The 25,391-nt window shown below is 25.8% G+C and overlaps 1 long non-coding RNA gene across 2 annotated transcripts in view; it reads left to right on the plus strand.

The window, feature by feature from the left end:
- Positions 1–25,391, plus strand: part of LOC112596409 — a 111,394-nt gene that overhangs the window by 18,909 nt on the left and 67,094 nt on the right. For both annotated transcript variants that reach the window (XR_003114770.1, XR_003114771.1), the window contains exon 2: positions 1,414–1,499. This is a non-coding gene — a long non-coding RNA (uncharacterized LOC112596409). The remainder of the gene's footprint in view (positions 1–1,413; positions 1,500–25,391) is intronic.

Raw genomic sequence — 25,391 nt, forward strand, 5'->3', positions numbered from 1 at the left:
GAAAGGCGTCGACAAATTACTATTTAGACTATTTAAAAGATTCGAAGCGTGCGAAAAAATAAATAACTGATATATTTGTAAAATAATAATAAAAAAATAGAAAAAATTGTTAATAATTTACTTTTAAGTAATAAATATAACAAATAGGAGGGGAACGATGACTCCAAAAATATGATTCTGGTGTATATACCTATTACTTAATAATTAATATTGATAAATGTTAGGTGAGGTATAAATTATAAATATAGTGAAGTGATCGATTTCTTTCCAATTAAACGAGAAACCTACAGTAAAATGTTTATTTTATTTTCTAAAAATTTTATCCATAATATTTACGATGTTGATATGCGAGCACCAACAAATTTTGTCGATTCAGAAGGGCCAAGATGCATTTTGCAGAGGTGACATAGGAAAATTGACAAATTTAAGTTTACTATTTGTTATTTGGTATATAAAAGTATTCTGTATTTACTACGACAAAATAGCTAGACGTACTATCCGTGTTTTAAGTATAGAAATATATTATAATATTATACTTTGTCGATATTTTTATTGAAAAATAGTAGACCAACCGTGTCCTTCTGACGGTTATCGCGTATACACTTATATTATAATAATATAAGCAACCTATACTATATAGAGGATTATATTTTTTATAGGCAATAGGTACAGTATAATAAACACAAAGTGTTGAAGATATGTTAAAAAAAAATGCGTTTAATTTATTTTATAATGCGTGTTTTGGCTTATTCTTTTTTTCCTAATATGTTAAATCAAACGATTTTTTAATTATAAAACCTGTTTATGTACGCTGCTGTGTAATGCATTATGGGAAACGAGTTGGTATATATTATAATATATAGGTATACCAACTGTAAACACAAATTTCGTGTATACACACATATATATACCTGCATTATTAACTGAGATAAAATTAGACATCATAGAAAATGTTAAAAAATGCAAAACTGGTGTTGCGGCCATTAGAGATCTACAAGACAAGTTCTAATGCCAAAAGTTCTCTCACATAAATATACATTATACACTCGCATTTTTGTACATTAATTATAATTTTTATAATAATCTTATGAATAAATATATATTCGTATATTATTACCTAGTGAAATAGAATTAATTTAAAAAAAATGTTACCTAGTCGATATTAATAATATATAAATGTTATGTTATCATAGTTTTGTTTATTTCGGCTAGGTTAATTTAAGTTGAGAACAAAAATAACATGCTTACAATTATATTAGAGTATACAAAACAATTTGTTTACCAACGATTTATGTTTATTTTGAATATATTGGCCATTTAATTAACTTTAATCACATAACGCAACACGCGCCATGTGGTATGCGGATATTATTACTTATACATAAATTATAATATTATTATATATTATTTCAGAAAACAATCAGTATTACAGTTGCATTAGCATCCGGCATCGTATCCCGTACTATTTAACTGCACAGGAAAAAAACTGTACCAGTGATGTATGTAAAGGCCACGTTTACAAAACTAAATTGCGACAATACAGATAAATTTTATATAAAATATAATTTTCGTCCTGGAGTAGTATATTAAATAACATTATTAATAATAATAGTAATATTCCAACGTATATCATGAAAATCGTTTGACCTAATGTCGTTATGCAATGCTGCAACGAAAATATATACGATTGGTACCCACATTTTCTCACTGTAAATTTAGTGCATTATATAATATATACAACACCTGTTATGTATTCAGCAGGTGGTAAAGTAAATATTTTTTGTATTCTGTTTGACTCTCGGTATAACGTTAAGCCCGAGGAAAATCGCTGCGAGGAGAGAGATAGAGTGAATGAGAGAAAATTCATTGTCGGCGGAGCGGGGTGCTATAAAAAAATATAAAATCAGACGAATTTTAGTCGTAAATGAAGCACATGTGTTGTATGCAAATGTAATAAACGCCACTGTAATTTGGAAAAATGTATGTTGGTCTCTCTGTTATTACTTATTAGCCATGTCGTTACTTATAATATTATTATTAGTTATTTCTTAAGCTATATTATACGAAATATGATGAAAGTACTTATTATTATCTAATCTACGCACCCATAGGTACCTAGTACCTACGTGGTTGTGCGTGACGACAAAATATATTAACATTGTCCCAAACGTTTAATATTTTTTTTGTTTATCAATGCATTATGTTTGTATACCATGTTATTTGATTAGTGATGGGTTGTATGTATAGACAATAGTTGCTGTAGAATGTAATCTCATTGCGTTGGAATAATTGCTTTATTCGACAAAATAAAAAAAACAACTTTTAAATATTTCTACTATAGGTATTGATGAATATTGAATACCGAAAAGTGTACTATTACAATGATTTTATTAGTAATATATAGTATCAACGAGTATGTTCACTTTTTTTTAGTGTTAAATATTATATAAGTATTATTATATAATAATTATACGCGGATTAATATATTGTACAGTAATACAAATAACACTAATTAATTTAATAACTTTATAGTGTACATTTTTTAAAGATAATATTAAACTATTATAATTAGATAATTATGAAAAAAAAATAATACAATAAATATAATAATAATTTAATTCGAATAATAAGTATTATATATTTATATTATTGGTTGTGTATTGATCACAAAGTAGTTATTATTATAAAATATGCGTTTAAGTATACTAACTAATGTAGTGTTCCTCGTATATTTTTAACATTTTTTGCTTTGTTAAAAAGAAATCCACGTACTGAAGATATAATATTATCATAGCTAATACTACAGACACTTGTGCACATCGAAACGTGGGCCTTTTTAAAATGATCCTGTCCATTGTTTTATATATACAATAATATACATGATATTTTTTGAAGTTCGTAAAGACGATTAATGCTTTTTTCATAGTAAGTTATAGTGAAGGCTTCTGTTTCTGTAGTCTGGGGTAATTATTTAATGATTGGTCTGAAAATAATTATTTTTAATAGGTCTTTTAAAAGCTATTTAATGTTTCAATGTTGATTATACACAAGTACAATATTATAATAATATTCAGTTTTTGATGTACAGCTATGAATATTCTATGATCACTTTTTCCCATTCAGTATTCACTCTACAACTCTCTTCAAAAATAATATGTTCTATGAAATATTCTTTATGCTATAGTTATCAAATAAAGTGAATGAATTTCTAATGTTAACTATTTATATAGTTAAAATTATACCAGTTAGTTTCTATACAAAATATTCATGTTGTTTTTCAATACATAAACTCGATGTACATAATATGTATAGTAGTAAAATTTATTATACACAGTGAATACTAAATAGTGAATAATGAATTATATATATATATATATCACAATTCGTTAAACAATGCGTTCTACAAATGCTGTTAAAATCGATTAAAATGCAATTATGATTTAAAGGACACCTTGAGTATATGATATTGTTTTGTCATGAATCATGATCATAATATTAACTTTCTAACTTATTATAGCTTATAAGTTATAACAAAACTATTAATCTTCTACACTTTTGTATATATAATATTATAAAATAATAAATTAATTTATTATTTTTAATATTCTATAGTTAGCAAGTCGTAACTTGATATTTGAAGAAATATTTTTGTTAATTATTTTCAGAACTGAGAAAATTATACAATAATTAAACATAAGAATTTTAATGATTGATTATAATTTGCAAATGATTTAAGTACTTGTATGATATAGTTTACATAACCACGTATATATTCATTTATGTATAATAATATAATATGATATAATATATACATATCTTTCTATAATCACTTTTTCTATGACTTTTTATTGAATAATTTTAAAACATCAATTTAATTTAATACAGAAATTAAACGTTTATCAATATATAAGCATGATAAATAAATAAAACCTCATTTGAAATTATCTATAAATTTATTATAATAAATGAATATTAAACTAAAATGTGTTGTTGAACATCGATTATAGGATATATTAACATTGTATAAAAAAAAAATAATAATAAAATAATCTATACTATATTGTAATTTATTATAATTTTATATTAAAATTATTTCGTTAAAGTACGATATTTTTAAATTTAAGCGAAGCGATGAAAGTATTTTTTACTTGAGATTGGTAGAAAGTTCTTATTTTAAAACTTTATAAAACGTTTTACTTAAGGATTTCATTGAATATTCTTTTGATTATATTATAAACTGAAAAATAGTCTATTTTTGAATTTGTTGTTCTCACAAAAAGTTGAAATAAAATATGATTTTCTAAAATCAAAAATAAAACTTTTCATACTTGGAAAGTTTTTGTAGTCTTGGTATTAATAAATAGAGCAATTCGCCTTTTCATTAGTAGTAATAATAAATAAATTCAAATAACTTGCAATGCTTGCATATTTAAATGTTTCATTTGTAGCATTTATTTATTTCTATTTAAAGAATTTAAACTTTATAAAAAATAGTCTGAAATTAATGGATTGTTGTAAACACAAGCGTTGACAATTTAGTTTAAAAATAAAACATTTAAATTAAATTTTTATCAATTAAATTAAAATTATATTCAAAAGATTATTTCCAGTCGATTAGTTTTCTCTGCACAATGACGTTTTAAACATAGTTACTAGTTACTACATATCTAGTGTTGCTGAAATATTCAAATATTCATAATAGTTATGTGTACAACTTATTAGTATTCTAATATAGTTATTACTTATTATATATACGCGTGAATGTCTGAATGTGCCTGTGTGTTTACGGTGGTGTTATTTAGGTACTATGATAGTGTTATGACTGTTATGAGTGTTATGACGTTACTAATATATATTTTTATATTATGAATATTTTTTTTTCAACCTTTATTGTAGTAACAAATTTACAATATACATATATTTTATACAATGGCATTTGCTTATGAACGTCTACAGCCGTATGTTTTGGTGCCGCATTACAATATAATGTAGTGTATAAAATAATAAAAACCATCGAAAAAGTTTATTTATAGCTACAACTCTATAACCGTTACATAATATAGAGTCATATAGAATAATTTAAACATATAAGGAATACTATAATATCACCTAGGGCATTAGTTTTTTTTCACTAACACTTTTTCCCAGATTCCTAATGATAACCTTCAAATCCAAAAGATTTTAAATCGTAAGTTAATTTCTAAATGTCATATGGTACCCAATTCCGACCTCGGGCTTTATTGCCTACGTATAGGTACCTACAAAGTCATTGTTTATATAATTTTAAATAAGCGCTGTGATAGGGCTATTAATATCACTGTATAGTGTGTACTTACTCGGTGACGCGTCATAGAATCGCGTTCAGATTTATATATAAAAAAAAATGTTCATTGGCTAGTCGTTATTACGTTAGTGGTATCATTATTTATTCTAGTATTCGATTAGTTAATTATTATTATTTCTCTGATTACACTCGACTGCGTTTTATGATATTCGGCCGTGTTATTCACATCATGCTTACAGGCTGGAACGCCTATTATAATGGGATCGGGTCAGTCCGCGTATCAAAGGTCGCGGGTATGAGCACAACACATACAACTGATAGCGAGCAACGGGAAAACGGTTGCAGCGATAAGACCAAACAGAATAAACGCACATTATCGAAGCGATAGCCGTTCACAATTTTATATAAAACATAATATTAAATTATTTAAATTTTAACAAAATATTAATTTTTCTATTAATATATATTATTTTGAAAAAACTGTTCACGAAGTAAACATTTAATGAGCATTTCGTTTCCGCCAATATGAAAAAAATACGATGTTTTATACTTCTTAATCGATTTTATTATCTAATATTATTGCTATTAATAATAATATGGCATATTGGTGTTATATTATATTTTCGTAATAGTAACCTAACCTAATCTATTGGAAACAGTTTATTTTTTCCTACAATATTATAGTTAATTGTTGTTCTTTGTGTTCCTCTTGCAATAATTTTTATGTTTTTGATTTACTTCTATTTGTTAATTATTTATATGTATTATGTTTATACTTATAAGTTAAAAGTTATAACGAATTATATTTGACCAATTAGAACTTTTAAAAATGTATCATAGATAAAAGTGACTTATAGAAATGATTTTAAAAATACAATTATTATTATGTTAAAGGTTTATCTATAAAAGTACACCACAATAAATGTTAATAAATTAACGGAAAAGTTAGTTGCTGCACTACACGAATCACGCTGAGACGAAATCAATCGTACTACACATCATTTTTATTTAATTATTTTAAATGTTCCAATAAGCTATACAAGCATATTATTATGAACTTTTATAAGTATAATTATTCAAAGTCATTTGATTATAATGATTTTTTCAAGACAAGTCGTATCTAATTATGTTTTAATTGAAATGATTATATTTGGTCAAATATAAATCATAATAAACCCATAATTGATTAAGCTGCTCTGCAGTTACAACGATTTTGGAGTATCCATCGTTGGTTTTTATGTGTAGTACCAAATGAATAGTTTTGTTGTATTTAGGAAATTGTTTTATTAGACGAGTGATTATTAATTTAATATTGTATGGCACGTGTATCAACAGCCGGATGTATACCTGTTCCTAATACTTGTTTTATTATGTATATTTATATTACGTGAGAATAAAAAAATTATTAGTGAGATAAAAAAAAGCTATTTGTATTTATTTTTATGTTGATAATTTACACTCTCATAATTGTTCATGACATGTATCTAATAATATAAATATTACGATAATACTTAATAAATATTTTATTTGACAAATTATTATGATTATGACGGTTTGTACTAAAATTATAGTGCTCGCTGAGATCATTCATAAAAAATAGAAATAATAATATTACTTATAAAATATTTATTATTATTATTATTTTAACACCAATTACATCATATACAAACGAGAGAAGTGTAAAAAAAATTATTTTATAATCGCAACAAAATATATTTTTGAGGATTTCTAGAATTAATCGAAAGATACGACCTACATTCATATCGAATGACATAGCTGATTATAATTTATAAATGCCGATGTGTTTGTACATTAGTTATTTATTTTATACATCGAATAATAATTAAATAATTTAATATGACCACAAAAGAATATAATACTATAATTATCGCGATTTCCGGTCGTTAAAACATCTAGATTTTTAGTCGGGCATTTTCCCCGATTCCGTCAATACACGATTAATACAATTATACACCGTCAAAATATTGTAGATTTTCACCAAGTGTACCAACTAAGAGGATTAAACAATTATTTGTACAATGATAATGTCTATCGCAGTAAACAAGAAAAAAAAATTAGATTTAGTCATAAAATACGCAGAGAATTTATTATCACATTGAAGTATATTATTTTACAATATTATTGCATGTTCATATTACTGTTTGAATAGCAATGTTCACTGTAAAAAATTATATTTTTCTATATTTATATAACAATATTGTCTTTTTTCTGTTTTGAAAAATTGATTTGAAATACAATTATCTCAATACATCTATTTACCTTAACTAAAAAAAAGTGCGCATATTTCTAATTTTCGCTAACGAATATTACATAACATATGCATAATGTGTAAGTACTAATAATATAAATATTATAAATATAAAAATCATTTCAAATATTTAATATTATTAATTTAAAAAATTTTACTGTACAGGATCGATAGAATAATAAACAGAATGCAGTACAAAACATAGAATACGATTTTAAATTTTAGCTGCGTATACCTTACTTAGTATTATATATTGTATAATATTGTACGGTAAAGTCCTCTGCGTGATCAGCTGTAATAGGGTTATCGAAATAGTCTTTTTTTGTATTTTTTTTTAAAACAACATATTAACCGTGCGTAAGTGTGTGTTTGCCGGACACATTCACACACGTACACACTCACTTACAATAATTATGCAACGTTGCCGGATTGTATTTAAGTGTATATAACGACAACGCTGCCCTGTCGATAACAAGGCGGCGACAGTAATTATTAAGTATAATATAACGTTCGGATTAATATAATTAATAATAATTATTGTACACGCACACAATATTAAACAGAATAAATGTATGTTTAAATGTACGCGTATTCAATAGCAACAAGTAGGCATTCCAATATTTAATGTGTTGGAAATAAGAAAAAAATTTAAGCCAATAAATCTAATTCCTATAAACGTCTTGCGAAATATTTACGTAAAATTTATTGATTATTAACTATGTGATTTAAATTAAAATTTTTCGTTTTGTAATGACAGAGATAGGAATTATTGTTTTGAAAACAAATCGTCGCAGCACAACAATATAATAATATACCTACTATACCTATTAAATGTTTAATAATATAATATAAATATGATATAAATATATCTAACAGACAATAATATATTTAAACACATACATTTCAACATGTAAGAATCATCTTTACGACCATATTTCAATGGTTTTCACACGAAAAATTCGTCTATTTCAACCAAACGATGGTTGATAATATAGTCAATAGAATGTATGCTGTATATTATAATATTAAATAAATGTTTTTGTGATTTGATTGATTTATTGTTATTTCTTAATCGTGTGAAAAAGTGTGATATTATAATAATATAACTCTAATATACACGTGTAAATATATATTATATTGTATGTGTACTGTATAATATATATCTATATGTTATGTGGATATTTATTGTAGATTGATTTTTTTCCGTTATCAAACAACTAATTTTTTTGCGTTCCTCTGCTTTGCACCGGATATGTATAATATATATATGATACTGGTCCACTAAAGCCGTAGGCTTGAACCTTGAGAAATAAACTGTATTTATTATAGTGTAATCACTGAACTAGCTAGTTTTCACGCGCCAGTGTTGGTTTAACCTAACCTTATACAGCTGCACACGCACATCACAATAATAATTTATAAAACATAGTTCTTATACGCGCATAAGTATAATACATATTATGAACGAGTGCAAATGATAACGGACAGCAATGAACACCAGTATTCATAATACTATGTCATATAAATTACACACACTCACGATTGCCTATAATGTGTTTTAAAAACGATTTTTGTGTTTCCCTTTTCGCTCGCATAGCAGATCATTGTTATAATACGAATAGTCTGGTCGTATCAATGGAAATAAACGCGGACACGATCGTCTCGAGGAAATTTGTTTTAAAAATTCGTCCATGTTGCGCCCGAGTGGCACTGACAAAAAAACGTGTTCATCCATTTCCGATGCTGACGATGATATAACATACTAGAGCATCACACGCGAGTTATAAATACGACAGATTCATAGTCGTATAGGTGTAATAATAACGATTGTATTTATATAATAACAAATCAATACATAATTTTAAGAACTTGAATAATACATTTAATAATAAAATAATATAATTAGAAAGTCACCAAATAAAATATTGATCGTAAACGGGCACATAATTATTTGATGGGCGGTGTATTAATGGTTTTTGTTTTTTATGAATATACCTATTTAATTTCACAAATTAGCCATGCTTAATTATTTTACCAAGCATAGGGCATTATATACTAATTATTTATATATTTATTTATTTATTAATGAATATAAGTCTAATATGCTATATAATTATATGATAACATATTATAAGATATACTGTTACTATTAATAATTATAAACTTAGTTGCATTATACATACTTAAAGAGGGAAAAAATATAATTGTAGTTTGTAAGAGTAATATAGGAAAAACATTCTATGTAAACGGATATATTATTTTCTTGTATAACTGGATTATTTGAGTGTTTTTAATTAAATTTATCAATCTTGTAAAATTTTACCAAGCGTGAGTAAATTTATACTAAATATGAATGCTTATAGATTTAATGGTAGCTCGACAAATTACCTGTATTTAAATCAAATGGTTCACAAAAATATTAAAGAGATGTTCTATGGTTTAATTGTTACAATTTTTTAAGACTGGTAATTAAATTGTAAATATTATGTATAAATCTATACAGTATAGTAATTATATATATTTAAGTAATTAATTTTGATTTCTCAGATTATTATAAACTATTGATTAAGTTTATTAATAGTTAATGATTATTTATTTAATTTACATTTGGCCATATTTGTAAAATAAATAAAGCCAACACTAGGGTCAACAATGGGCGAAGAACAACTTGAAAGTCTCGTGTTTTTAATAGTGAAAACTAAACATAATACAAAAATAAATATTTAAGAAGCCATAAATAGATTTGGTTGTTTTTCGGGCTTACTAAAATCACATAATGATGTTTTAATAAAATAAATAAATAATAATATTACAATTAGTTTAGTTGTTAATTTTAATTTTCAAAGAATGCCAATTTAATGTTATTAATTTCAATAAAAAAATCGCTTACAATCTAAAATTATAAAAATAATGTTATTATAAGTTTAATTTTTGGAAATTTTCAAATAATAATAAATTTTTTAAAATTACAAAACCGACTGGAAACGAATATAACATGTCTATAGTTCCAATCTTATTTTAGAAGTTTAATTATTGCTGCATCCATCTAACAAAAATAGAGTTTTTGTAGGTTTTGTCAAAAAGCCACTGTTTTTAAGTTTAAATAATGATATTTACATTATGTTTTCCAAATATTCAATTGCTGGACTTAATTATTAGATACACTCCAAACACTCTAAGTATAAGAGAACTGTCAATACTATGGCTGAATCGTATTAATATACATATACCCGATACCGAAAAAATGATTGCTAGTATAATATTTACTTTTTCAAATAATAATAATTCGTTGCCTTGCATTTTTTAACACTGAAACGCAGTCACACGCTTATCCAGGTTAGGTATCATCACGTTATAAATTTTGATCATTTTAAATGAAATATAAATAATAAATTATATTAACATACTTTTATACTATATTTTACTCATGATAATATAATATATTGACATATTGTTCTCATGTATCCATTTCTGGAATACCAAGGTAGCTCTATCTATATTTACATTGTACTATTGTATGTGTTACTTACATAATATTTAAAAAAAATATATATAATAATGTAATTTAACTTGTAATAGCCTCCTATTAAAATTTAAACTTAAAAAATGTTTTATGTTATTAAAATTAATTAATTCAACAAAAAAAATTATAGAAAAATTATATTAAATAATATTAAATAATATTAAATACAATACTAAAGAAATTTATAATTTTAAAACGCTCAGAACTTGAAAAAATAAATTATCAAAAAAAAAAAAACCTGCGTGGAGCAGTAAATTTTAGGTGTATTATTTACACCTATAAATTGAATACGATAAGTTAATTCTCAAATCTAACTATTTTAAATCATGAAATAAAATAAACCATTCTGAACATAAAATTTGGTTTACTATATGTTAGACGTTATCGATATGAGATACACACGCGGTTATACTGTCCTTCTGCACTCTGTATAGACCAATAAATATACCTAATTAAAATTGTAATAAGTATTTAGGTTCTAAATTTCTAACATAAATTATTAGACATAAAATAATCATATAGTCCATCAAACCGATCAGTTTTCTCTGATATATGCTGTATGATAAAGAGATGTAAAGGATGCGACGGAGAATAATATATGCGACGAATGTCACCAATAATAATTATAGTTATTTGGTCTATAAACACCATTACGAATTACAATTATGATGCGTTCTGTACAACTTCTTTGCGTTACAGAATTGATGTAAGTTATCACTTATCACTTATCATCGTATTTAGTTGACCTCCGGGTATTTACTTTTAATATTTATATATAATATAATATATTAGGAGCATCATTATTATAAATCGTTTATCGACAAAGGTCGTTGAGGGTGCTATCGCCGATAAAATAATAATTTATGTAATGAATGTTACCAAATTATTTACCGAATATTATTATTATTATTATATAAGATTTATATAATAGGTTAAAATATAAAATAACTAATAAGTATAAACAATGTTGTATTACACACGGTGAAATTTGTTACTTTATAATATTATTATCTCTTTTGCCGCGTTTGTATTTATATCATGGGTGTATTTACGATTTAAAAGTCATTAGGGATATATCCTCACTAGTTAAAAGTTGATAAAAAACATATGTAAGTGTGTACAGTGTGATTAAATAATAATGCAAAAATTAAAAATAGTTTATTTTAGTGAAATTTCTAAATTACCGAGAGGTTATGTGATTAAGATATTACTTAAGAGTAGCTTGCAAAGCCAAATCTTTTGGCCTGCATCTCGTTGATATAACATATGTTTACTACAGATCTGGCTGTACATTTTTGCATCTGTTGACTGTCGTGTATTTCCTAATTCCAACCTCAGCCTAAAACCTATTTTTCGGTGATGTTAAAGAGCTTTATTTACGTGAAAAATTGTTGTCATCGTATCATCATTATATTTTATAAGTAGTATATTATACAGCGTGGTTAAACGAAACATAGCCGCTGCCACGTGTCAAATAATCTAATAATATACTATACTGCATGTATACCTGTAGGTAAGTTCATACCACAGTGACAGGTTGAAAGAGGTAATGGAAATCCTCTTAAATGAAATGAACAACCTACATAAATATTCCATATATTTCGAATAAGACGCCGTCGTGTCACATTTGTCATTTCTTACGAACCGGTTGTCGTCGACGAATTGGTGTTTTAAATTTTTTTTTTTTTTAAAGTATATACCGACCTATTTGGTTTTTCTACGACATCAAGACGCAAATATATACAAGATATCTGCAGGTATATACATTATTTTGATTTTAAATCATCATAATATATAGACACAGTAAAACGATTTCAAAACGCCCACTTCTTATACTATGCGGAAAAAAATTTTTACAAGCCCACACTATTTTAATACTACATTATATGCGTTATTCAATTATATTAATCGGTGAAAAAAAGTTAAACAAATTAAAAAATTTAAAATAATAGCTATTTGGATGTAATTTAATGTGCAGTGTGCACAAATTACTAAATAATTTATTTTAAATTTTAAGCAAAGCGATGAATATAATATATTGATCTGATGATGATGTATTTTTTTTTTTTTTTGTACAAGTATATAATGAGTTGTCGATGAAATGCTTTGATTTTCAAAAAAGGTGGTGGTTAAGTGGTTTTGTATATCAAACTGAATCTAATTTGTACTTTATATGAGTCAAACTTAAAAAGTCGCAGTATCTACTTATTTTTTATAATCGGGAAAAATAAGGAAAAACGGGAATTTTTACGCAAATTATTAATTATCAACAAAATCAATTTTGGTTTTTTGAATTAACTCGAAAACAAATTACCTTAAATACTTGAAATTTTCACCAAATATTGAAACCTAATGTACAGCCGAGTGGTACTTACCTACTTACCTTTTTATTATTGATTTTATATTTATGTATCCATTTGTCGAACGACGATTAATTAGTTTTTGTCCCTGAGAGAAAATGGCTGTGTAAAAGATATGTGCATTATACAATATAAATAGGTGAAAAAACGATTAATACACATTAACATTATACTGAACTTCATACTGATTTTTAGGTGGCTGGTTTGTGTAAGGATTTAATTTTATGGTTAGGGGAAGAAGTATAATTTTTATATTATGACCTTGAAATAAAGTTATTATATTTATGTTGACAATTCAACACGCATGCCAGCGGAAAAGTGATAGCTAACGTGAATTGTGTATTTTTAAATGCAATTATTGTTTTTGAATCGATTCAAAATTGTTTTGAAATGACCGTTAACTGTATGTCTGTATAGGTAAATTCAAGGCGTGCGTTTTTCAAATATTTACGTACAAAAAACTGGATATAACAATGACAACGAAAATAGTTTTTGATTTTAGTTGTGTAAATGTGTAACCATGGGTGGATATAACTGTTATGTCCACTGGGAAACCAAGATTTTCATGCTGGTCTACCTTCAAATTTATACGCATTTTTGAAAATTGAATATTTTCGTCGTTTGAAGGTTTGGTCATAAAATATGTACGATTTTATTAATTAGTAACCACAGAATACATGTATTATATTTCGTACAATAGAAATTAGAAAAGTTTGTTTAATTATAGGTACGTTTTAAACTCTGAGTAGAACGATATACAAGTAATTATTATTAAAATTTAAAAGTATTAGTAATATTAAAATATGTATATCATGTTGGAACTAATGTTTTCGAACACACTGATCCGATTATGAACTTGGGATTCATATATACTCCGCGCTATCCTTTGGGGATCACATTGATTTTATATTAGCTAAGGTTCTGCAAATACTTTGTTTTGTGAGACGGCATGCAAAGCCAGTTTTCTAGCCTTATATCATTTGTTCGATTTGTAATGGAATATGAATTGATAATGTGGTTCTCATAAACAGCTCAGGATAAATTACGAATTTAACATGTACAGAATCGCTTTCTTGGAACGATTGTCTCATGTGTGAATAATGAATATATAATAATAATAATAATATAAATATACGTATAAAAAACGAACCGCATGACTATCAACCCGTTTTGTTCGCTTTTAGAATATCAACATTAAAGAGTCGCAAGGATGAAGCTGATGATGGTTTCAAATAATATAGTTTCTGGGTATACTGATGCTCTAATGCCGTACTTTCTACTTTCTAGAGTTAGATTTTGAAGATCGGTAGTGGGTACAAGAACTTGGCAAAGATACCACATATATTATAAAAAGAATAAACTACTTAGGGGTTCATTCTCTAAGAAAAATCATGTCTCAGGTGAACTACGATGAATATTTTTTATAAAATTATATTTTTATGTTTGTGTATAAAAAGTAAAAACCCTAGTATTTACTACAAATAAAATCTGTACGGTGCTTATTGATTTAAGTAAAATAAAATATATAATTAGTAAGATTGGGATTTGTATATAAATACACATTTTTACTAAAACATGATAAATTAATTATTGCAAATGATAAATTCGTTTCACGTAATTTGCAATAAAATAAGATATTTATATAATATTATTTTACATATTTTAAATTTTTATATTATTTGTAAAATTTCCGCTTTTTTCACATATTTCGTAAATGTTGACAATTTTGGTGGTTTAGAACTTAGAAGTATTATACATTATACTTCGATAATAGTACTCGTAAAATTTGTAAGTGTATAATGCATATAGGAAATAAGTATACCTATGAAAGTATCAGTTAAATATTAATAGCTTGATTTTAGTTTATTTTATCTATTTCTGTTCGGTAACCATACCTTAATAATCTTTGGTTATACTTTATGTCCAACAATTAATTGACAAAATATGTTTATGAATTTACAACAGTGTCTATAGTATTTGTGTACGCGTGGTTATGAAAATATCTATGATGTGAAACGCTCTTTTAGTAGAAGTCAACGTTAAGATTAAATCACCGTACTTCTAATTTTTAAAAGTTAAAACAATATATGGTTTGTCATTGTTTCACTTTAAATTGATTAAAAATTAATTGTATTTTAGTTTAACACCGTTTTTTTGAATTTTTTTTATTACATATATTTTATTTTTAATCACATATTATATTTTTTAAATTAAATTTATTAGATATTATAAAAACAATGAATTGTATTATTCAAAAATTATTTAGAATTGTATTTTAATTTAACACGTTAACATATTTTTACATTTTTTTCTTATTACATGTTTTTTATTTTATACGATATATATTTTGGCCATTTTAATTACATATATGTTATGTACATACTTTTGGTTTTTATTACACATAAATCCCAGCTCTAATAATTAGTATTAATGATTTTACTATGATGTGCGTTCTTTTTTTCTTGTATTTAACGTTACCTTTTATGGTAAAAATTATAATTTTATATTCAACTTTAATATTTTTTTCTGGTATGAAAAATTAAAATTAATTAAATTAGTATTCTTGAGGGGAGGGGGAAGATCCAATGTGAAAAATTCTTAGTATATTTTACTTATCGATTGAAAAAAACAAAAAAAAAAATTAGCCATGGACGAAGCTATTATTGTTAGTATATAAAATTATGACGTGGGCCAATTGTCCATAAAGTACATTTTTTAGCGGGTACCAAATGCTCATTTACCCATGCTATCAGTGACGGTTGAATGAAAACCGTTTGTGAATTCAATACATAACACTTAGAGAGTTTACCACCTCTCTGGTTCATATTACTTTGTCAGTGGTTTCCAAGAACGTTATACATACACATACTCTGATTTACTTAAACGGTATTTAATATACCCTAATGTCAATATAACTATTAATTATATAAAGACTTGCGCATAGTTTTAGGTTAGAATTTCTGTGTATTTTATATGCGTATACATAGACATAAGACAGTCGTTCTATTTGAAGATTTGAAGTAATTATATAGTAAGTATATGTTTAATATGTATTAGTAAAAAAGATATGCTAAACAAAAATAATTTTTGAAAGAAGTGCAGTGTGACATTTCCTAAAGAAATGCAAAAGCGGCAGCATTCTATTTTTAAAATTGGTCGCACAGACTAGACGTTATAAAAATGGCGCTTAAGTTCAAAAATATATCTTCTTCCCTATTTCTTATAAATGTTATATGATGAAATTATTCAATACAAACACATAAACATCGCTGAGTCAATTGGAAAAAAATCAAACGGTCTTCGAAAAGGTCGTTTTGGCACGCACTGTATCTGCACACAGTTGGAATAGGTTTTTTCGTTCGCTTAAGGTCAGCAAACTACCGATAAGTGTACTTATCTTTGATGTCGAAGGTTGTGCCGTATTATATGTTTTTTTATATTTTACGTTTTGTCACGTACGGGGATAATAATACTACGTAAAAAAACTTACAAAACGGTTGGTGTTCTATTTTTTTTTATTATTATAAAAGGAATGATGACTAGTTTTCAATTTGGATTAAAAATATCCATCATTTGATTACAAGCTGAAATTTACAGTGGATACATTAGTTGACGGGCTCACATGATGTATATATTTTAATACCATCGCTATCTGTAGTAACCTAACTTGACCTATAGAATAAAAATTTAAATTTAAGGTCTAACCCACGGAATAGAAATCTATTATCCGGCTATGTAATATTATCTTGAATAATGATTATTTGGCGTGGTGCATGGATTCTGCGAAACAGTGATTTTAGACGTTGTAGTATAACGTTTTAAGTTAATAATATGCTATAATCAACATGGGTACCTAATAAATAGTAATAACGAACAAAATATCATTATTCCAGGGTTTGTTGGTGTAGGTAATAATAACAGTAATAACACGGTTACACGATATTGTCATATTTTATTAAATATGATTTTTCATGAAATCTAATAATAAATTTACCTAAATAAAATTATTATAAACATGTGAAAAAATAAAATGTATTTCTGTGTGGCGGCTGGCAGTAGTTGAATGAAAGAAACATATCATAATAATACTATACACGCACACCAGTTGCATTTGCATTTCTCCGAGGTGGTTTTTCTATATGGTGGGTTTGCGGGCGAGAGGTGGCACACCAACACATACACCGTGTCACCGTGTAAGTATTTTAGTTGTGTATGTTTGTGGAGGACGTTAGGGCCGGGCTCGTTTCGTATGCATGTAATAAACCTGTGGCCAAGGCCAATAATAAATATTCATGGTCAAAACCCGTTGGGCTGGTATCCATCATCGTCACCGTTTTGCCGCACTATGGTGTACGTGTAATAATAATATTAAAAATAATAAGATGACGAGAATCGTAAACCCCGTGCGAGTTCCTCCAGTACGATAATATTAGGTATAATATACCTACAGGAATCACCGTCATCGGTTGTGCGCGCATAAAACTGGTAAGATGGTGGTGGGGCATAAGAGAAGCTGAAAAAATTCCCCAAGAGCCGACGACGATTCGTGTCGGATCGCTGCGTGGTCGCAAGACGTCGTTTTGCATGTTTGGTCTCCGCATTCTGGTGTGGTATCCAGTGGTTTCCAACCACCGTTAAAGAAACGCGTATTGATGAAACAAAAACTAGACGAATAAAACCACATGTCCCCGAGCTAAACTATATGCTTGTGACGATCATATAATTCGTGTTGTTGCGGTGCTCGTTTCGTCTCTAATTATAATATTATAGTTTCATTTTATTTTTCGATACTTTATTTTCAATACTGTTTGATGACTGAGTGTACATATTAATTATATTATGATAATAACAATATTATTTCATCTCGAGTGCGAGTATAAGGCGGTCCACGTGTCTTCGAACTATAGTAGTCGACATTTTTTATTTCCGATGCACATTTCGCAATGTCGATTTTTAACCAAAACTCAACGATTTTTGTGTTTATTTTACGCTATATATTATCGATACTATGTTGTCTTATTAAATAATACAGTTGTATTATAGTATTTAATATGGCTCGAAACGTATTCACGAACAGCGTTACATTTGTTTAATTTACTAAATTATAATTATATTGGCTATGTGATTTTATCTTAGAATATAATAAACAATTTATCAGCGTTAAATATTTCATGTTATCGAATATTAATAATATATGAATACATATTTATATTTATATTTTTTGAAGTATTCATTAGTTTACCAATATGTGAATATATTATTTGAACGATAACCTTTATATTAATTATAAGTTATAACGATTATCATGAATAGATTTAAACGTAGTTTTCAGCTAAAATAGTTTCATATAATTTAAATTTTATAATATTTTACTCAATAATATTGTATCGTTAATTTATTTAACGTGTCATTACTTAGGTATCAGTAATGCGGACAAGAAAAAACGTCGTTCAAAAGTCACAAGTGCCATTCCTTAAAATAGTAATTTCTGTTTATGTGTGTTGTAGTCAATATAATATAATATATAACTATGCGTATGTTGACGAGCGACATTGTATACGCTGCGTCTAAAAATTCGATAATAATCGGATATACATAATACTATAATAAGGTAATATAAAGGACCATGAGATCATTTTTGTGTTTGGATTTCGTATGTAGAGAGTTTTTATACAGATGTATATAGTCATATTGAGTTTATTATAAAAAAAGTAAAGGACTTCATTGTAAATTGTCTTCGATCAAAACAGGTTATCTTTTATTATATTAATATATTATATTGATGCGCTCAAGGCAGTTTTACGTACAAGGTCAATTGAAATAATGTGTTCAACGGGATTTAATTTATAGTGTATACTGTAAAGTAATATTATATTTTATACATCACAGAAGATGTACCTAGTACCTAAGTACTCAGTGCGTATATTCGTACGTTAAACATTATATTATTTAATATTATATAGTTCGTATTGTGATTTGTATATATAGTATAATTGAATATTTATTAGGTATACTATCAATGTTAATAAAATATAAATTTGTGGTTTAGAAAGATAAATTTGTAATAGAATTATATAGTGAACGTGTATAAGTTTTTCAGTGTTTTGTTTGGTATAATTATGATATGAATACTGAAGTCTGAGATATTTAGTGTAACAAATTTTAAAATTATTTAATAATAATTACTGTACGTGTTTTTTCTTTTTCGATTTATATCAATTTAAATTTAATGAGTATTGCTATTTCCCGCCAAAAATCTGGTTGTAATATTTATCTATAGCTTAGCCCGTTTCCATCAAAATGTGATATTTTTTTTATACAAAAGTTTCCTTGAAATATTTTTTAGAAACCCCATAAAATATCTCGAAAATAAAAATAAAATGCATGTAATAAGTATAAAGCAATAAAAAATGTTCTAATCATTATATTATAATTGCTTATCAGTTGTCACAATTGACAGAAATTAAATTTGTTATTAAATATTAATTGGATTAAAAAAAAAAAATGCATTTCATCGCATTAAAGTTACTTCAAAGTATTCATTAACAGTATAAATATTCTTTGTTAAAATACATGTTATATATTTTAAGATTTTCATAAGAATATAAGTTATACTAGTAAATTGTTGTTTTTAAAAATCACAAATATTTTAGAAAAGTGGGTACCGCTGTGCTCTACGGTATGTCGTATGTATCAAGTGAGTCACTGTTATAATCTCAGGCACTTCTCACTACGTTTAACAATTTCTAAGAACGCTGGTCGGTTTCACGTTTGGACTTGAGGATTGGAATACAGGTGAAGAAGTGAACAGTTGATTGTAGAGTTTTCAGTAAATATAAATGTAAATATAAAATTTAAATTACACTTAAAAAATTTACCGGGATCCGGACTTATGCGATACAAGCGACGATGTTAAGGCTGGCTTATTGTCATATTGAGTTAGCTATAATGTTTTTCCATGATTTTTCATGAAAAAGATTATTTTATTAGCATATCTTCTACCAAATACAACATTCACAATATAGAATTATTCTGTGATAGGAAAATAATCAATAGATAGCCTGGATTGTGATATATCTATGTACTGTGTAGCGTGTAGTGTTAGTTAATTTAAAATTATTAATTATATATACTTACATAAGCTTGTAATTACTATAGTTATATACGTTTATGTGGAGTAATTATAATAGTAAATAGTAATTCATAATTCATAATGCAGTTTCATAAGTAGTACGTAATGTGGTGGTCAAGCGTAGTTTGTTTTATTGTGTATAATTTCTATTAATATAATATTAATACATTGAAAGGTAATTAAATTAGAAATATAAATGATATGTATGTAATTACGATGGAAGTAGGTAATTATATTTTATAATATTTATTGCTGCACATAATATTATTTTTATCATTATAATAAAATTGAATACCAACTAAATTGTATACACTTCGTAGTATTTCGTATACTTGTTAACATTTTACGCTTTTTTTCCTATCAAATAAATGTTATTTTTTTGGTTCCATGAAAATTGCTGATTCTTATGAAACATAAATATATTGTTTTTATTAGAATTGATTCGGGGTTTTCTTTAGAATCAAAGTAATAAGAATATCAATATTAAATACAGCATTATTTTAACTTCGGCAACAAAAAACTGATTGTACTAAATTTTGTCAAAAATCAAATTCCCCTATTTCTAAAAATGTTATTTGATGATATAAGAGTTTTGTCACGTTCCATTAAGTTATGACATCACTTGCTGGTATTATTATTAGACCAACTCAATTTTTTTGAATTAGGAATAAGAAGCATACGATTTTCAAGTAAGTTGGACTATGAGAAATTTCTGAATTTCACTATATATACGATAAAGTTGTTTCTTCTGCAGACAAAATATTCAATATTCTTAGATTTGACTACAATTTTATACAAAAGTATGAAAATAAATAAAAATCAGCTTATAAAATATGTTAATATTGAATGATATATTAAATATATATTTAAGTATATTCTATAGAAAAGGTTAAGATATTACGATATTATTTTATATGATTTCTTTTGATAAAATTCGTATATAGGTAATTTTTTTTATACTATTTTGTATAGTGTATAGTGTAAGCAATATTATCTACATTTTAAATATAAGATTACTAATTTTAAAATATGTAATAGGTAATCATTAGGCACTGTATATCTGTATTCAAGCATTTAAATATTTCTAAATTTGAATGCACTATATATTATATTACCGTATATAGTTCTTTTCTTTTCTATAAATATTAGTGTTTCGTTGAAGATGGTCAATATGTGCCAATTATTTTAGATTCTGAGCGGAGCGATGAACGAATTTTACCATGATGTGAGTTTTATTTTCGTGTTTCTATGCAAAATTAGTAGTCGAAAAATTGTTCGATTTTCAAATTTCAAAGTAGTTTCAAATTGGATCTAATTGGTACTTTAAGGGGTTAAAAATAAAATTTTTATTTTTCTCGATTAGAAAAACGAAAATTGTATGTCAATTCATTCTTAAAATGATTTTGTTTGTTTTGTGTTACTTGAAAACAAATTATCGTAAATATTTGAAATTTTCTCTAAATTTTATTTTATCATTTTTTATTTACAGCAAAATTTTAAAAATATCACGATTATTAATGAATTACGTATTTATAGGCATGAGAAATGTTTATTATTTCCTATCAGCTAGTGGTCGATCCAAGGGGAGGAAGGTAATAGGGTAAATACCCCACTTGAGCTTAGGTTAGGTTAACCTCTACCCAACAGAATTACGATTAATAGTCAATCGGGGTTTGGCATGACGAATTATTACTATTTCCTATAAATGTTGATAAAATTTAATTGCGGGGTTAAAATTTTCGAAAATGTAATATAAGATCTAACCAAAGTTGTTTTTATATTTATATTTTTAATAATTTAAAAATACATATGTACAATTTTTTTAAGCATTTAAAGTTAGAACTTTTTTGAAAGTTAGCAAAATCGCAAAAAAAGTTATATAGGTACTATTTTTTGATATCAGAAATTCATGAAAACTTTTTTTTTATATTTAAGTTTCGAAAATTTAATACAAGATTCCTCATAAGTATTTTATATTGAAACTATAAAATCTAAAAAATATATAAAGACAATTAATTTTTATGGACATTTTAAGTTAAAATTTGGATAAAATTGCTTATTTAAAGATAAATAATGATGTTGATTATTTCATTACAATTTAAAAATATTATTCGTGTGGATTTAAAACTTTTGTGTATATTATATTATTATAAAAATTACTATATTTTAAGATGTTATATTATCTATTTTTTTTTTTGTTACTGTATTTACGTACAGAACAATTTTATTACTCATATATTTTTAGTCATAGAAGTTAGTGTACTCGTAATATTGTAAAGAACATATATTTTTATGATAATAAAATAAATGCTATATTTTCGAAAAATATTACATCAACCTACTGTAATAGTTAAAATAAAATAATTAATTTTAATAGTTAAAGGTATATCAAAAAAAAAAAAAAAATTAATATATCATTCAAATATATAATTTGTGATACAGACTGATAGACTATTTCCGATCAGAATCGTAATTCGTAGCAATGATATATCATTGAATTCAAATTTAACACATCCAATAATAGTAACCCACTCAATGTATACAGAAGTGTAGTACCCACTTGTCTACTCTTTTTTAATTACCTATATCTACTCATTTTTTAGTTGCTTATGTTAGGCAATCATATAGCAATATGCAAGACGATAGTGATTATAACATATAAGTAGGCACGAATGCACATACTTTTAATGTAGCAAATATTTCTTACTTAATTTTCTAATTAACCAATGCAGGTTACGCTTGGTCAAATAGTATTGTCATAATTGTGGTATGAGGATAAGAGAGACATAGAAGCTGATAATTATTGTTTAAGTTATTTTTTTCTATGAAAACTAAAATAGGTACCCATCTATATTGATATTATATATTTTATTAACTATAAATGTATTGAAAAAAGTAGATAAGATGGATATATCCTTTATCTTGCTTGAACGTTCCTGTAACTAATTGAAACTAAAAAATATATACTTTATTAATACAATTCAATCATATTTTGTTTGCCAACTAAACGAGTTATTATGATATCACGTTTGTAAACTTTGAATAGTTTTTTTATTCATCGTTGGATATTTTGAAAATATTTCTAGTAGTATTTGTTTTTTTAAATTGAATATGTCATTATAGCTAGCCACGTATATCATATATTGTATTGTACATAACTATATATGTAGTGTAGAATATTAGATATCACATGATGTGATACAATATATAGGATAAGAATCGACAGAATTTGAATACTTGTATGACAATCGCGGGTACACGACAATGTGATAAGACAGCTACTTATAAAATAGTATACTTGAATGATGGCGATATATACAACAATAATAATTAGTGTCGAGTAATTAAAATAATATAATATCTGAAGGTTTTTTTCTGTTTTTGTCTTGTGATGATGTACCACAAAGCTGCCGACGACGTGGTTAAAATATTACATTGGTTTCATAATAGATCTGAAGCCCGCGAACCACGGCCTTGTTCTGACGGCAGAGATAAGTGGCTAAGGCGTGGAGCTCGTTGAACCATTATTATTATGTGAGTGTGTGTGTGTAAAAGAGTGTGCAGATAAAATTCAAATGTTTACGGGTTAAATCCACGTGTGTTGATTATTCTGAGTTTTCTAATTAATTGCCATGTTTTTGTGTTTGAAATTGTTATATATATTTATAAACTTTATATATCCATATAATATATCGTTATATAACATATAATGTTACACGTAATGTGGAACTTATCATTTGAAACGATTTTTATGCATACAGAAGGAAGAAAATGCCGTATCATGTTATAATATACGTTTAGTATAATAATATATTATATTATTATATAAATAACAATGTAGTAGTTTTAGCTTAACTTAATAATATAATAAACGAATTTGTCATACATTTTAATGAATCCTCTACAGTGGTCTTTTTTTTTATTAATTTTAGACAAAAATTTGGATGATTATTCCGCGAAATTGTAGACATCGTATCGTGTATTATTGTACAATAATTACTTTGCCTCGTGAATCAGACAATATACGAAAAAATGCGATAGTTATTAAAAATTGGTTTTATTTTTTACGTTACAATAATAGTTAATATTTAATATATTTGAATATTTCTATGGTTATCAGTTTCTTAAAATGTCTTAAAATTCAAAAAGTATTTGAAACATTTCTTTCATTTTTTGGTATATTACTAGATTTTTATCAGAAATAAATAACTTTATTCACAAAATTAAGTGCAATTTTTTTTTTGATTTTTACTAATTTATTTAATTTAATTCACAAATAAATAAACACATTACGAGCTTATAGTACACTAATAGTACAATAATTGGTAAACTGTGCATCTATTATACGATTCAAAAATGTAGAAAAATCTTTAGGTATTTGTAGTGTTAAACTTATTTTTGTCAGATTAGGTGTAAATAAAATGGCACTAGGTTTGAGTTGAAAAATAAGAGTTTCTACACATTAATTTGGATTTAAAATTATGCATAATCACTGCATTATATGTGACGAGTGACTAGTGGTACGTATTTTTTGAAGCTGTAATTTTTCTTCGAGATTTTTAACGATCAAATCTTTAAACATTTAACGTGTAAGAAAGAAGGATACCGTCAATTTGTATTTATTTGTATTTGCATGTATCCAAAAAATACATTTGTTTTTGAAATAGGCAAAAAGCTTAATATTTTTCAAGTTAAGCATACATTTGTATTTTTTACAAAGATATGATGACGTTACTTCTACGTTATGTGCGTATATGTTTATTAAAATTTAAAATAAATGCGTATTAAAATTAGTTTTTCACGTGGTTAATTACAAAAAAGTA

The sequence above is a fragment of the Melanaphis sacchari genome, unplaced genomic scaffold, assembly GCF_002803265.2.
Source record: "Melanaphis sacchari strain LSU unplaced genomic scaffold, SCAv2.0 Contig31_pilon_pilon, whole genome shotgun sequence".
In the NCBI taxonomy this organism is placed as follows: Eukaryota; Metazoa; Arthropoda; class Insecta; order Hemiptera; family Aphididae; genus Melanaphis; species Melanaphis sacchari.